At 37.3% G+C, this 16,116-nt stretch overlaps 1 long non-coding RNA gene across 2 annotated transcripts; it reads right to left on the minus strand.

Annotated features, from left to right (window-relative positions):
* Positions 1–8,273: 8,273 nt before the first annotated feature.
* On the minus strand, positions 8,274–12,400 carry LOC116209388. Of its 2 annotated transcripts, none has more exons than XR_004157208.1 (3): positions 11,969–12,400; positions 10,433–10,501; positions 8,274–8,795 (listed from the first exon to the last, which is right to left on the minus strand). It is a non-coding gene; the product is annotated as an uncharacterized LOC116209388 (long non-coding RNA). The 2 variants fall into 2 exon arrangements; XR_004157209.1 differs by having other exon boundaries at positions 8,274–8,839.
* Positions 12,401–16,116: the final 3,716 nt, after the last annotated feature.

A 16,116-nucleotide genomic window follows, 5' to 3' on the forward strand; every position in this document is an offset into this window, starting at 1 on the left:
GAAGATAATTAACCGCGAGCTGATAGTTTTTTTATAATGACCTCTTATAGGCGCTTGTCGGCTTTTATATATCTATACCGATAATAAAAAATGTGAAGCTGGTCGGAGCGTTTTTGCACTTACAGGGACCATTTATGTCCTTTCGGTTTGGAATTCTTCAATATGGTTATTTTAATAACTGATGGAATCCCTTCGCTTCAGACTTCTTAACTTGCCCCTGCTCTTCAACTGTCTCATTCTATCGCTATTTCCTACACCAAAGTCAAGTTCGCCTCTCTTCGTTCATTCCCGCCTAACCGCTCCTGCCATTTCTCCGCCCAACGTTCACATGTTCTACCATCCGCCGTCCTCCCTGCATCCTCCTCCCAAAGTTCAACGCCATATTGCTCTCCCCGGCTCTACTCTTCCCACGTCTGCCCACCCCCTAAACCCAAAGCTATACCTTTCTGCCCTGCGCCTCCGCTGCCCACCACCTCCATTCAAGGTTCCTCCAGCTGCAGTCTCACAGGCGCTACCTTCCATGATTGTCTTGCCCAGTTATCACCTTGCTTGCTGCTTACTCCCATGTTTACATTAAATACACCTCTTCACTCATGCCTTTTCGCCAAATCAGACCCCCACGACTTCTTAAAATGTCCCATGGATGGCACTCTTGTCTCCCTTCTCTTTCCCTTACAGTGGTTTCATCCCGCCCTCGCTCTCGCATCAATTCTGACTTTCGTAGGTAAGTACTCATGACAACAAAATGGTCTTTTCCTGCGATTGTCTTCCTGTTGATTAAGTGCGCTTTGTTCAGCCTCGCAAAAATGACATCTGTCTCATTGGGTTTTGTCGTTTTTGCTGATGTTTAGAGTGTGTACATTCCATTGCAGATGCATACGATTTTTTTATATAGAATCTTGCGCCTTCATAGTACATGCTGCTAAAACTTTCTCTAATCTGCTGATGTGGTTACCTGCCATTTCCACACCCGCAACTCACGCATACAGTGCTGCGTTTTGCTTTGATTCCATTGCTCCAGCCACGCCTGCAAATAAAATCTGTCGGCTACTGGTGGGGACTGTTTTCTCCCGACGGACTGTCATTTGATCGCTCTGCTCGGTCTTTTTTCATTCCAAATGGTGTTTAGAACATATATTCCTAGTATCAGCGATGCCCTTTGATTGCACCTGCTGTCTAAGAGTTTTGATAATCAACTACTTATGTTGCTTCTGCCATTTTTACATGCACACAACATGAAGAAACTGCGCATCGTGCGAGGAAACTTTGCTTAAACATGCATAAAGTATATGATATATTTGTGTTGATCGCCCATGGGTATTTGGACTTCTTACTCTGTCACTACGCTGTCAATGTTGTGGATAGAGAACATTAAAGTGTCATTTCTCATTCCTCTTTTGATAATTACTTTTATATACTGAAATTAATGAGTATCTGGAACCGCTTCCAGTTGTTTGGTCTTCCTCTGCCCGTGAGTAGACCGAACAACTCATTGTTTCTATGCTTGAAGTTGCTTCTAGCAGCCTGATTTATTATTCTTTCATAGTATGTTATCTCTCTTGTTCGTTGATTATTCCCAGCCTGTTTGTTTGTTGACATTTGCTTATAACTTGTGTCAATTCTCTTAATTCAATCCTCACAGTAGACCAGCAGAAATCAATTTAGAGAGAATGAGAGAATGCAGATTTGACAGAGAGAAGGAAAACTGTCTACTGCTGAAAACTTTAATACAATGCCCTAAAGAAAATCAGTTAAAGCTTAAACATAAAGCTGAAAAATAACTGCACCTAACGTGCAAAAACTAAGCACCTAAACACTAGTTAACTGACTCCTTAAAAATAGCAACTAAGAAACAAACAAAACTGACATTTGACTAACAAAAGACAAAAGTAGCTCTGATGCATTTATCTCCAACACTCCTCCTTGGATCAGTTGCTACTGCACACACCAATCTTCTCCCTTAGAAACTCAAATCTCTCAACATGAAATGACTTGGTAAAGATGCTTGCAAGCTGCTCATCAGTTCTGCAGTACACAAGCTTCACTTCACCATTTTGTTGCACTTCTCTAAGAAAGTAATGCTTCACTTTTGTCCTTCCATGAAAAACAGGATTATGAGAGATAGCTAAAGTAGCTTGATTGTCCGCGTATACTTCAGTTCCTTCCTTTGAACCCAAATGCAAATCCTACATCAACTTCCTTAACCAAAGTGCTTGATTGGCTGCTGCTGTTACTGCTATGAACTCAGCTTCAGCAGTGGATTAAGCAACTATTTCCTGCTTCTTTGAACACCAGGAAAAACATGCTGAACCGAGACCGAAATAGTAACCAGAAGTGCTTTTCATGTCATCTGCACTTCCCGCCCAATCACTGTCTGAAAAACCAGACAACTTCAACTCCTTACTCTTTGTGAACTTAACTCCATGACAAGATGTTCCCTTTAGATACCTTAGGACCCTCTTTGCAGCAATCATGTGAGATTCTTTTGCACAGTTCAAGAATCTTGACAGAACACTTACCACATATAGAATATCTGGTTTGGTTGCTGTTAGGTACATGAGACAGCGGGCCAAACTCCTATAGTGTGCTTCATCAGTTGGTTCTGTTCCATCCTCTTTTTGCAACTTTTCTTTGTAACACATAGGAGTCTTCACACTTCTGCACTCCTCCATGTTAAATCTCTTTAAAATCTCCTTCAGATACCTTCTTTGATAGATGAAAATTTCCAACTGAGTCTGCTTTATCTCCATGCGCAGAAAGTAGGCCATTTCTCCAAGGTCTTGCATTTCAAAGACCTTCATCAGATCTTGCTTCAGCTCTTTGATTAGATCTTCATCATTTCCCGTCACAAGTAAATCATCCACATACAAAGAGATAACAATTTCACTGCTGCAAGCTTTCTTCACATATGGAGTAAACTCTCTCAAACTTCTTTTAAAACCCAAATTCCTCAAGAACTCGTTCATCTTGCTATACCAGGCTCTAGGAGCTTGCTTCAAACCATATAGTGCCTTCTTCAACTTGTACACTTTGTCTTCCTGATTCTTGACCCAAAAACCTTCAGGTTGCTCAACATAAATTTCTTCTTCGAGCACACCATAAGGAATGCAGACTTAACATCCAGCTAGTATACTTTCTAGCTCTTCTCTGCTGCAACTGCAATTAATAATCTGATGGTGTCAAGTCTGGCCACAGGAGCAAAAGTCTCTGAGTAATCTACTCCCCAAACCTGTGCATAGCCCTTTACCACAAGCCTGGCTTTGTACTTGTTGACAGAACCATCAGAATTTAATTTGGTCCTATACACCCATTTCACTCCTATGACCTTCCTGTCTTGAGGCCTATCAACCAGCTCCCAGGTTTGATTCTTTTCTATCATACTCAGCTCCTCTTTCATTGCAACCATCCACTTCTGATCTGTCTTGGCATCTTCAAAACATGAAGGCTCGAGCACTGCAACATTGCATCTTTAATATATCTCAGATAATGGTCTGCTGCCCCTTACTGGATAATCATCAACAGAATCTTTTATCTCTACCATTTTCTCACTTGACAGTTGTGGTGACCAGCACTGTTGAGTCACAATGGTGATGTGAGAGGACATAATGTCCCACATCGGTTGAAAAGAAAAAAATGAGGAAGTTTATAAAAGACAAAGGCCCAGTAACCCATTGGCTTAAGCTTTTGAGTTGTATATGGGCTCGAGTCCGAATTAGGCCCATTTTTATTTAAAAATTTATTCAACTGGTATCATAGCCCATGGTTATAATCCTGGGTGTGTAGGGCGGCTTCGTGCCGTGAGGTGCGCATAACGCGCATGTATGCGCGGGTCCATGTGATCCTTAGGCTCGAGTGTAAGCGTAACGTGCGGCTCGAGCAGGCACCCGTTGTGTCCGATGTCGGGACATCAAAGTGAGGGCGGGTGTGATTAAGTCGTGTGGTCCCATCGATTGATTAAGGTCACGTGGCTGGTATAAGACGACACGATACCACGTGAGGGCGGGATGTTGGAGAAAAAGTGGTGATGTGAGAGGACACAATGTCCCACATTGGTTGAAAAGAAAAAAATGAGGAAGTTTATAAAAGACAAAGGTCCAGTAACCCATTGGCTTAAGCTTTTGGGTTGCATATAGACTCGAGTCCGAATTAGGCCCATTTTTATTTAAAAATTTATCCAACAACTTGCTTTTAAAACACCTTAAGTATCCGCCAAATTTTATTTTATGCCCGCATAGTTAAGCTGACCGACTTCATTTTTCTTGTCATAGCATGGCGGCGGCGCGCTTGCCTCTCCAATGTGTGATTCTTGTCTGCCTTATTTGCTATCAAATTGTTTAGTACACCATAAACGAAGAGAGGTTGATCCTTCTACTACTGTATACTCCTGATTGAAAAGATTAACGATTTCGTATAGATTGTATGTCAGTCCACTTATCACAGTGCTTCACTCTGCCTGCATGCCGCTTTTAGGGAAGTCCCTACTAACGCCCTTCTCTCATACAATTTGGCTCATTGATCCTGCCTGCATGTGCGGCTGCATCATCGCAATTGGTTTGCGTGGATTACGCTTCAACTGAAAAGGAAGAAAATCAATGCTATCAAGGCATGCTAAAATCCGAAAGACGGCCTTTCTACAGACTGTTACGCGTGTTGCTTGCTGGAGCACCATCCCATAACATTGTCTTCGGCCTTTTGCAACTCCTTATCCTATCTGTTGTGCTCTGTTCCAGGTACCTATTACAGTTTGCTTTCGCTGCTTTTTTTACTTACTGCAAATATATGCTCCTTTTTGTTTTTGTGGTCCTTCACAACTAGCCAAAGTTATACTTGGATCTTTCATGGGTTCGGGCTGTCAATACTGTCCATTTATCCTTCTCAGGATTAATGGGACCTGTGTTATGCTTAAGCAATTCTCTTGACAGTTAAACAAATAAAAAAAAAAATCAGCAAACTCATATAGACATGTCCACAGCATTACGAGCTCATATGACAAGAATGAACTCGAAGGGGACCTGTATTACTTCCGTATAACAAAAATGTGGTTTTCATTAACTTTTGCCAAACAGATTGTAAGTTTCTATTGGTTCGTTTTAAAGATCCACAAAAAAGAATACAGTCTCTCAGAGCGTTACTTGAGAACATTTCTGAACTTTCTTCCCTCTCTTATTTCGTTCTTTGTGTTTATACGGGAAATAAATAAAAAAAATGGTTATTTTATCTTCATTAATATATGTTCATTTATATACTGTTGTAACTATTTACTTCCTTCCAATTTGTTATACGAAGAGTACTCAAAGTTTGCAAAATTCGCCATTTTTTGTACTTTTCTCCAAAAGCTTTTTATAGTTCACTAGTGCTTCACATTATCTAAACTTCATTTTCCTCTCTTATTTGTTATTTATTTAAGAAAATATGGAAATAAATGGTTCCTACAGCGTCCAAACACTGTGCCTTGATCCATCATTGCACTTATTAATGCATATCCACTCTTGTCTTTAAAATTAATCCTATTATTATTGCTTGTTAAATTTCTATTATTATCATATGCCTTTTAATTGTTTGATACTACAATGTATTATTATAAATTATATTGTCCCGTCTACATACAGCCACATTTGTGCTCCAGATATAGGCTTTTATCGCCTCCAAACTCATTACTGACTATTCATATATTGGAAGTTGTTTCCGCTTGCAAGTTCTGTTGAGTAAAATATTTCAGTTTGAGCCACCTTGGGTAATAGAGACCCTTGAGTGTTGCCTCATCAGTGGAACAGGTAATTATCCTCCCTTTACTGGATTGCGGTTTCTTCTACGAATGCTTTGCAGGCACTATTGATGAAAAACAATTCGAAATGATATTGATTCTATTGTGTATGATGGAACTGAATTTTCGTTAATCTATAATAGGTTCACGCCACAAAGGTCGACTCCATCAAACTTCGACTGACAATATATATTGGTTATTTGAGACTCTTGAGTGTTGCTCATAAGTGGAAACAAGTAATTCTCCTCTCTTTACTGGATTGGCTTTCTTCTGTGAATGCTTTGCCGGAATTAGTGATGAAAAATCTATCAATATGTCAATGCATACTTTCTTGTGTCACGACCCGAAATTTTAGCAGAGTTTCTCCTAAATTTTCTCGATATTAATTATCACATAACTATTCATATAACAATCTGCTTTCCATAAACTCCAAAATATATATAACCAATCCAACAAACTCTAATATATATATATACTTCTCAAGAGATTACTTTTTCTCACCCACATCGAAAATCCAACTAAACAAAAATTTCAGGTTGTAACATTTTCAAATACATTCTATGCAAAAAAATACCTATTAAATAATTAAGTCCTTCCATACCGAGCTGATCCTCGATGTCCAAAAAATTCTCATGTGCTGCTAGTCTAGCTCCTAACTTATCTGAAAAATATATGCAGGGCGTAAGCCGCATCTCAGTGAGTACTATATTCCAAAGTAAAATAAATTAATATTAAGCAATAAATATATTTTTAAACAACCAAGTACTCATACCCAAGTCCGTCATTTAATTCACCATCACAACATATTATATAATATATACAAATAATTACAAAATTCATTTTTATACAAGCAATTGTCTTTATAACCATATAATAATATTAGAATTAACCATTAACTCAGCACCACTTAACACTCATACACTGATTAAATCAAGGTATAGCAACAACATGGCTTTCACATAACAACTTCAGACAATCTCAACAATCACCACATCTCCAGCAATCAAACCAGACAAACAATATTCAGCACAACCAATCAATATAACCATATGGTTGCATTTTCTCACAAAAAAGTTGTGACGGTACCATGACCTGCACATCTCAAATAATTTATTCCCATGTCATTATGAACATGTCTCATCAGCGAGGGCCGCCTATTAACCTCTAGTGGTAAGAGTTGACCTCAATTTATATTTCGCCTGGTCTAGCGGCCGTTGGGGTCCTTATTTATATTATACTGGGTCCAGCGGCCGATTGGACATCTATTTATATTCCGCCGAGTTCAACGGTCGATCTGGCCCCTATTTATATTCCGGTAGGTCCAACGACTGATTTGGCCCATTTTATAATCCGCCAGATCCAGAGGTCCCATGGCTATAGTCAAACAACACAAACATAATCAATTGCAACCATACCATCTCACCTCATATATCCATACTAAATTCCTATTCCCAAATTATCACAATATTTTCTTTAATAATACTCCATATAATTTTTGTATTCATATAATACATATACATATTTATCATTTCACAAATGAGTAAAGTGCTCACTGACAATTCCCAAAAGAATAGTTCATTGTTTTGAGTCTTCAGAATTCAAATATTCGGTCTCCTTTATCCCTATCCATTACAATCATAAAAATACCACATAATATGCAAAATAATATCATAATATATATGTCGGTTCTGTCAAACTACCTTTCCACTTTAAATAAAGCTAAAAAATACTTTAATGAACAAATCCTCCATTAATCTACTAATGGAAACATTAAAAATAAAACTTTCTCTACCTCCATGATCAAACTTTTACCCAAACAATTTCAATCAATAGAAATTATCAAGTATAAATTCAATATGTAAATTTGAATCCTTTGTCATAACCCTAACAACTCAATCAAATTCATCTAATCGAATTCATTCAGCTCAAGACATGACTAAATTCATTCTAACAAGAGAAAACTCTAGCTTTTACTAAACTCATTAGACACCCGTGCTTAAACTATGGAAAACCCATTTATTTCAACCAACTAACCTAAATTATATAAGGAAGAATACAACTAAATATATAAGCTCAGCCCCTTCATCAAATTATAAGCCAAGTCAAATTATTAAAATTTTATGGGTGGTGGAACTTGAGGGTAGGAAACAAAGTGTCATATGGGCTTATGAGTTCAGTATGGTTGAACATAAATAAGAAAGATAGGTTTGACCCATCGTAAAAACTTACTTCGTGTGCATTTGTATTAGTATATTCATTTTTAATAATTATAAATATACCAGAATGTCAGTATATGTGTGCCAAAATCAGTATTTTCATTGTTTGTCGAAGGAAAGGAGGAGATTACAAATGATGCAGACCTCACGAAGGATTGTGAAACCCGACGACCAACTTGAATCGATTCCCAGATTGCCAAATACAGATTTAGATAAAGAGGATTATTGACCCGTTGTTTATAGAGAAACAAGAACCAACAATATCAAGACAATGGTTATTGACCCGTTGTTTATGAATCAACAAGAACCAATAATATCAAAGTGTATCGAACAATCACAAGCTGTTACACTTGTTCGTTCGAAGGAGTTCAATGAAGAACAAATGAGAAAATCTCACCAAAATACCAGAATAGTCTACTTATGATCAGCTAATCAGCTTCCTTTATATAAACCTATGAGAAACTGGAAACTAATAAACTAGGCAACTGGAATAACCTTAGTTTCCTAAAGCCAGAAATAACAAAGGAAACTAAATAAAGGCTATCTAAAATAGTTGGCAGTCTTTTATTCCATCTCAGCATCTCATGGCAAGTCAATTGAATAAAGGCCTTTGGAGACTCAATTGAATTAGACTCTTTTTGGCCCAAAAAGCCCATCAGCAAGCTCTCCATAGCTTGTTGGATTTGTTTGGCCTTCGCCCGTGTGATTAGTCCACTTGGAACATGCAAGTCTCCAAGATCTTATGCTTCAGCTCCCTCTTCACGAGTTCGACTTCCAAGCTCGTGTGCATCAGCCTCGTTGTCATGCCCACGATCCTCATCAACAAACATGACAGCAAATATTGAATTCAATCGATGACCTAAACAATATTCCAACAGAATAAACAAAATATATATGCTCAAAGAATTGCAAAATCGTAAAACCTGATAAGCAAAACCTGATTGTTTAATGATATTTCTAATCTTTAACTGCTTAGTATCAATTTCCCTATTATGCAGTGTATATGTAAATTTCAACAAGCATACCTAAGACCATGCTTAATCACTAACAAATCTAAAGCATAAACAGCTCAAATATTCAACAAGCATGGAATTCAAAGAAATCCTATCAAAATCTCCACAATTATCAAAAAATTTCTCGGGGATCAAGAATTAACTTAAGTCTACAGGATCTCCTAACCTAAGCTCTAATACCAAAATTATCACGACCCGAAATTTCAGCAGAGTCTCCCCTTTAATTTTCTCGATATCCATTATCACATTACTATTCATGTAACAACATGCTTTCCATAAAATCCAAAATATATATAACCAATCTAACAAACTCTAATATGTATATATACTTTTCAAGAGATTACTTTTTTTCAATTACATTAGTAATCTAACTAAACAAAAGTTTTAGGTCGTAACATTTTCAAATACATTCTATAGAAGAAGAATACATATTAAATAACTAAGGTCTCTACATAGTTTTCTGAGCTTATCCTCGATGTCCAAAAGTTCTCCTGTACCGCTAGTCTAGTTCCTAGCTCATCTGAAAAATATATATAGGGTATGAGCTGCATCTCAGTGAGTATAATATTCCAATGTAAAATGAATTAATATTAAGTAATGAATATATTTTTAAACGACCAACTGCTCATATAGATAGTACTAGCATACCCAAGTCCGTCATTTAATTCACCAACACAACATATTATGCAATATATACAAATAATTACTAAATTCATTCTTATACAAGCAATTATCTTTATAACCATATAATAATATTAGAGTTAACAATTAACTCAACACCACTTGACACTCATACACTGACTAAATCAAGCTCTAGCAACAACACGGCTTTCACAAAACAACTTCAGACAATCTCAACAATCATCACATCTCCAGCAATCAAACCAAACAAACAATATACAACACAACTAATCAATATAGCCATATGGTTGCATTTCCTCGCAACAAAGTTATGATGGTATCATGACCCCGCATATCTCAATTAATTTATTTGCATGTCATCATAAACATATCTCATAAGCAGGGACCCCATATTAACATCTGTCGGTAAGAGTTGACCTCAATTTATATTCTATCAGGTCTAATGACAGATCGAGCCCCTATTTATATTTCGTCGGGTCCAGTGGCCGATTTAGCCCCCATTTATATTTCGTTGAATCCAGCGACCGATTAGACCTAATTATATTTCGCCAGGTCCAACGGCCGATTTGACCCATTTTATAATCCGCCAGGTCCGACGGTCCCATAGCTATAGTCAAACAACAACACAAACATAATCAATTGCAATCATACCATCTCACCTTATATATCCATACCAAATTTCTATTTCCAAATCATCACAATATTTCCTTTAATAATACTCCGTATAATTCTTGTATTCATCTAATACATATATATATATATATATATATCATTTCACAAAGGAGTAAAATACTCACTGACAATTCCCAAAAGAATAGTTCACTTGTTCGAGCCTTCAGAATCCAGATACTCGGTTTCCTCGATCCCTATCCATTACAGTCATAAAAATATACTTAATATGCAAAATTATATCATAATATATATGTCGGTTTTGTCAAACTACTTTTCCACTTTAAATAAAGCTGAAAAATATTTTAATGAACAAATCCTCCATTAATCTACTAATGGAAACATTAAAAATAAAACTTCCTCTACCTCCATGATCAAACTTTCACCCAAACAATCGCAATCAATAGAAATTATCAAGTATAAATTCAACATGTAAATTCTAATCCCTTGTCATAATCCCAACAACTCAATCAAATTCATCTAATCAAATTCCTTCAACTCAAGACACGATTAAATTCACTCTAACGAGAGAAAACTCTAGCTTTCACTAAACTCATTAGACACCCGTGCTTAAACTATGGAAAACCCACTTATTTCAACCAACTAACCTAAATTATATAAGAAATAATACAACTAAATATATAAGCTCAACCCCTTCATCAAAGCAATACAAGTATTGTCTCTTCTCGTTTCTTCTCCTCTTGCTCAAGAGACGTCAAAACAAAGAAAGAGAAACAAAAGAATCGAGGCAAATGCAAATATAGGATTAATGGAACGAGTTCAAGATAAACTTAACAAAAGTGAGTTCCAAGATCCTCAAATCAACTCTGATCCCGATTCAAATGTCCTTTGATTCGACTCTGAAATACCCAAAATGACATGAAAAGCTGGGGAGAATGACTTCAACGCATATAGGAACGAAGACAACTTACCATTTGCCATGAAGGTGACCGAAATGAGCCTCTATAGGCCTCACTCATGATCGAACAGCATGCAAGGTTATTTAAATCGATCTTATGGAGACCCAAATATAAGTAACTAGGCATCCAGAAGCATCTATAATTTATTTTAGTCTATGATCCAAATCGAGATCATTGAAACATATGATCAATCAACTAAACAAGCACCCAAAACTCAAGCTAAGACTAAGCAAATATCATCCTTCCTCTATTAGTCAATTCAGCCACATATTTAGACACAACATAAAATCATCATGAACATATAGAATCATCTTAAGTTGGATAAAGGATTGATAGGCAACTCAGCCTACACTTTAATCACTTCCTTTAGTGATCAAAAGGGTGTCAAAACCCTCAAATCATCCCATTCATTATCATATAATACAACTCGTGCATAAAGCATAACTTTTAATTGAACAAGCATAAATTGATCAAGAGAACAAGGGACTGATATGAAACTCAGCCCCCAACTTAAAATTGAGAATAAACTGTCAAAATCGAGCTAACCTCCTAAATTAAACAAAGAAGCATCATATGATTTAGTCCTACTTCAAACCCAACCTCAAATCGTCCAAATCGATTTTCTAATTCGCACCCGAATTGCACCAAGAACTATCAAATCAATCCTGTCAGCACTCAAGCATGATATTCAATCATTAAAGCCAAGCAAAACATTTTCAAAACAATAGAAACAACATCTCTAACCTGATTTGTTCCCATCTCCTCTTAGCTCTTCTGTCTTCTTTCTTCCTCTTATGCGAACAATATCTCGAGCCCTCCTATCATACCCTTGCTCTGCTCTTCCTCTCTCTACTATGTTTCTTCCCGAGCTAACTCTCTCTCTCTCCTCTGTCTATTGTTCTCTCTCTCTCTCTCTCACTCTCTTTCCTTCTCCTTTTGTCTCTCTGTCTCTCATCACCTGATCACTCCTTGACATTAGAACTAAGCCAAACCAGCAAGAACAAGCAAGAGGAACATCAAATCAGCAATGGCCAGAAGCTAGGGAATCAATTAGAAGCTCACAAGATAGAAAAAAAGAAGCTTGGATGAGCTCGACGAAGCTCGAGAAGGTCGTCAATGGCGGGCTCTCGTATTCCTCTTTTTCTTCCTCCAGCCAAAATGAACAGAGAAAGGAAAAGAAAAGAAAAGAAAGAGATAAATAGAATGAATGAAAAGACGGTGGAAGATCAGGACAAATGAGGGCCACGTGGGTCCATGCCACCACTTTTTTTTTATCTTTCCAGCAACATAAAAGTACATTATATGTATAATATATATACACATATAAGCATATTTTGAAAAATCTGCCGGCTCTCACATCTCGTCTCTCTGTAGTATTAGTGTGCAACATACCGTTCCGTGCCTCCATTTTCTCTTATCTCAATTTAGTAATTTAGTATAATTACTTACTTCTCAATGTCATAGATCCCACCTTCTGCAAACACGCCTATGATGACACCTTAGTGGCTTGTCTGCGGAGCAAGTTTCACATTTCCAAGGCTGCATAACCTAGAGAAACATGGTAGAAATACTTAAGGTAAAATCACAATCCTTAATTTCAAATGCTTACTATATGCCAAAGTAATTTCAAATTTACCATGAAAGATCCAACTGATTAGTTGTTCCTCAAAGTATGAATATTATAAGTAGAGCTTTGTTCAATAATAACACATTATAGCAGATTTGGTGATGATTGAGGAAGTGAAGTTCAGCCGTATGGATTATATCAAGAATTATCCTCAGGAACTCTCATAAGATCTTGATACAGATAAGCTAATGTACTTTTCGATTGCTTAAGATTGTTTGACTATCTAATCGAGTCGCACAAATGTGGAAGTGATGTTTCCATTTAAGCCATTGAAGATTATATCATTTCAGAAAACATACACGTAGCACCAGAATCTCTATTCTAGCTAGACTTCCCTTTGTTTTGTTGCTTGTTTTTTAACTTGAATTTTTCTTAATAACAGGTTAACAACAAGGATCTTGAGTTTAATGTCTCTGTTGGTTGTGACTGCAATAATTTGGCATATTTCTGCCAGTGCTCGAAGACACACATAGATATCTCAGATAGAGGCTCAAACTGTGGAGCAAGGACACAGCAGTATTGCATATGTAACCAGCTCAAACCAACTACTCTAATACCTTACGACTCAAGCATACTGTAACTGCCAAAGTCAGCCCAAAAGACAAAATATTTATAAACAGAATGCTTTTCACGAATGTTCTTCAAGACCTTTGTGTTTATGTTTTTCACCAATGTTCTTCAAGAACTTTTTGTTTTCGAGAAGAAAAAGAAACCGATGGGCTTTTCAACTATAGTCCAAACCAAAAGCTATATCTTCTGGCAAGACCTACAAGGAGTATTTCTTGATTATACCTTCTAAAGGTCTCTATTGTTTATTTGTTTCTCTCCCTTTAGACAGAGAAGATTCTAAGGGAGCAAAAAAAAACATCTATGGAGATGTTAGACACCGATACTTCCCAAGAACCTGAAGATGATCTTGCAGTGGCACCAAGCATATGTTATTTTCTTCCTGGAACTTCTACACGGTAACAGGTACTTAGTTTTTTGTGATTAATATTAGGACTATCATTTTATGGCTAAAGCTATGCTCTACTTGTGCTTTCATATATCTAGACATAGTGAGCTCGCAATACAGTTACACTACTAGCATATTAATATAAATCAAGAATAAGAATTCGTGATGGTTATAACACCTCTTATTATTTCTAAGAGGGATTTCTAGATAACTTGTTCAGGCATTCATGCAACAATATAAAAACAATGATCTTTCTCAGTCAATGTAGAGAATGTTTTGATGATTTTTCTTTCCAATGTTATGTAGTTTATCGAATTAACAGGTAACTGATTCAACTATTTTATGCTTTGGGGCCAAGCAGAGGTTCTCTGATCAGTTAATGGTGCTTTTAGGTAGAGGTGGAGTCTATGAATCGAGGCCGAAGCAAGAAGAGTAGCTGCTCCAGTTCCAGTTTCAAGAAGATCAGATTCCTGGTCCAGAACTTGCACCTAAAAGAAACAATGCTGTTTCATGCTCAAATTGTTGCCACTGTCCAGGTACCTTCATAAAACATTTCACAGAATGTAGTTTAGTCAATTATACATGATGGGACTGAATTTTCATTAATCTGCAATAGGTTCATGCCATTAGGTTGATTCCATCAAACTTCGACTGAAAATAACTCAGGAATTATGGCCCCATGAGTGTTTCCTCATCTGGAAATAGGTAAGTGTCCTCTCTTTATTGCAATGCAGCTTCTTCTATGAATGCTTTTCGGGCATTACTGATGAAAAATCTTTCAATATATCAACAATCGCTTTGTCATCTCTTCGTAGTATAATAAGCATCATATCTTTCTGGATTGATTAAACAGACAAGATATTCGTTCTTTTCTTCACATAGTTTGCTAATTCTAACATAATTTATATATACTTCCTAAAGTCATAGATAGTACAAGAATAAAAAAAGCCTTGTGATGCGGTAGAAGAGGCGACAAGTTGATATCTGGAGAAAAATAGGTTCTGATTATCCTATGTCAAGAGAAACGGCCTCCGGAGCAAAACACACGGCTTTGCTGTGATTTTTCGATTTTAAGGCAAATTTCATCATTTAGGGCCTCAAACAGGCAATTTATGTTATTTAGGGTTTTTTTACAATTTTTGGAAAGTTTATATTTTTCGTGCAATTTAAGCTTTTTAAAGACCTATTTAAGCTTTATACAACCCTATGGTTGGAGACAGTGAATTTTCGGATTTTATCAATAAAGTTGTGGAGCTACCGTGCTCTTTCTCCCAATCTCGGATTTGTTTCGAGTTTGATGCCTATTCCAGGTATTCATAGAATCAACAGATGATAGAAGGTTGTTATCTAGTATTCATGCGCGAATCAACAGATCGCAATTAGGTTCCACTATGTCAGTTGGTATCAGAGCCTACGATTGATCTTGATCGACCATGCCACCCAGGAGGAGGGATCGTGTGGACGGTGTTCTGGAGCGTGACAACCTGCGACATCTGGAACAAAGGATGGAGCAAATCGTCAATCAGAGGATGGATCGTATGATGAGCAGCTAACACAGCAGGTGGCTGTACTTATGGAGAACCAGAATCGGAGAAATCCTAATCCGAATTTTGATCATGATCGAGAGGAAACTGAAGAGGAGTCGGAAGGAGGGAACTATTTTGTTGATATTCCATGAAGACAACAAAGAGGCGTTGTCGAGCATGACAGGAGGCGACCATTCAAGGAAGACAGGAGGCGTTGAGAGTCGGGGATGCGGACTGAAATTCCAAAATTTCATGGTAGCCTCAACCTGAGGAGTTTCTTGATTGGCTGGCTACAATTGAGGAGATTTTGGAATTTAAAGGAGTGCTCGAAGACAAACGTGTACCTTTGGTGGCAATTAGGTTGCAAGACAGAGCTACGGCTTGGTGGCAGCAGCTCAAATTAACCAGAAGCAGATTGGGTAAGCCAAAAGTTGTGACGTGGGAGAAGATGAAGAAACACTTGCGAGCCAGTTTTATGCCGTATAATTTTCAGAGATTGATGTATCAGCGATTGCGGAATTTGCAGCAAGGAACTTGAACGGTGGATGAATATACCACCAAGTTTTTCCAACTTATAGTCTGAAATAAAGTACATGGGACTGAAGATCAATTAGTGGCGAGGTATATCGGGGGATTGCGGGTGCAGATTCAAGACACTGTCAATATGTTTGACCCACTCAGTGTCTCAGCAGCACATCAAAGGGCTCTACAAGTTGAAAAACAGTCCCAACGCAATAGCAATTTCAAAAATTCCTCCAATGTAGGAAGTAGTAGTGGTGCGAGT

This window comes from Punica granatum, chromosome 5 (genome assembly GCF_007655135.1).
Source record: "Punica granatum isolate Tunisia-2019 chromosome 5, ASM765513v2, whole genome shotgun sequence".
Classification (NCBI taxonomy): Eukaryota; Viridiplantae; Streptophyta; class Magnoliopsida; order Myrtales; family Lythraceae; genus Punica; species Punica granatum.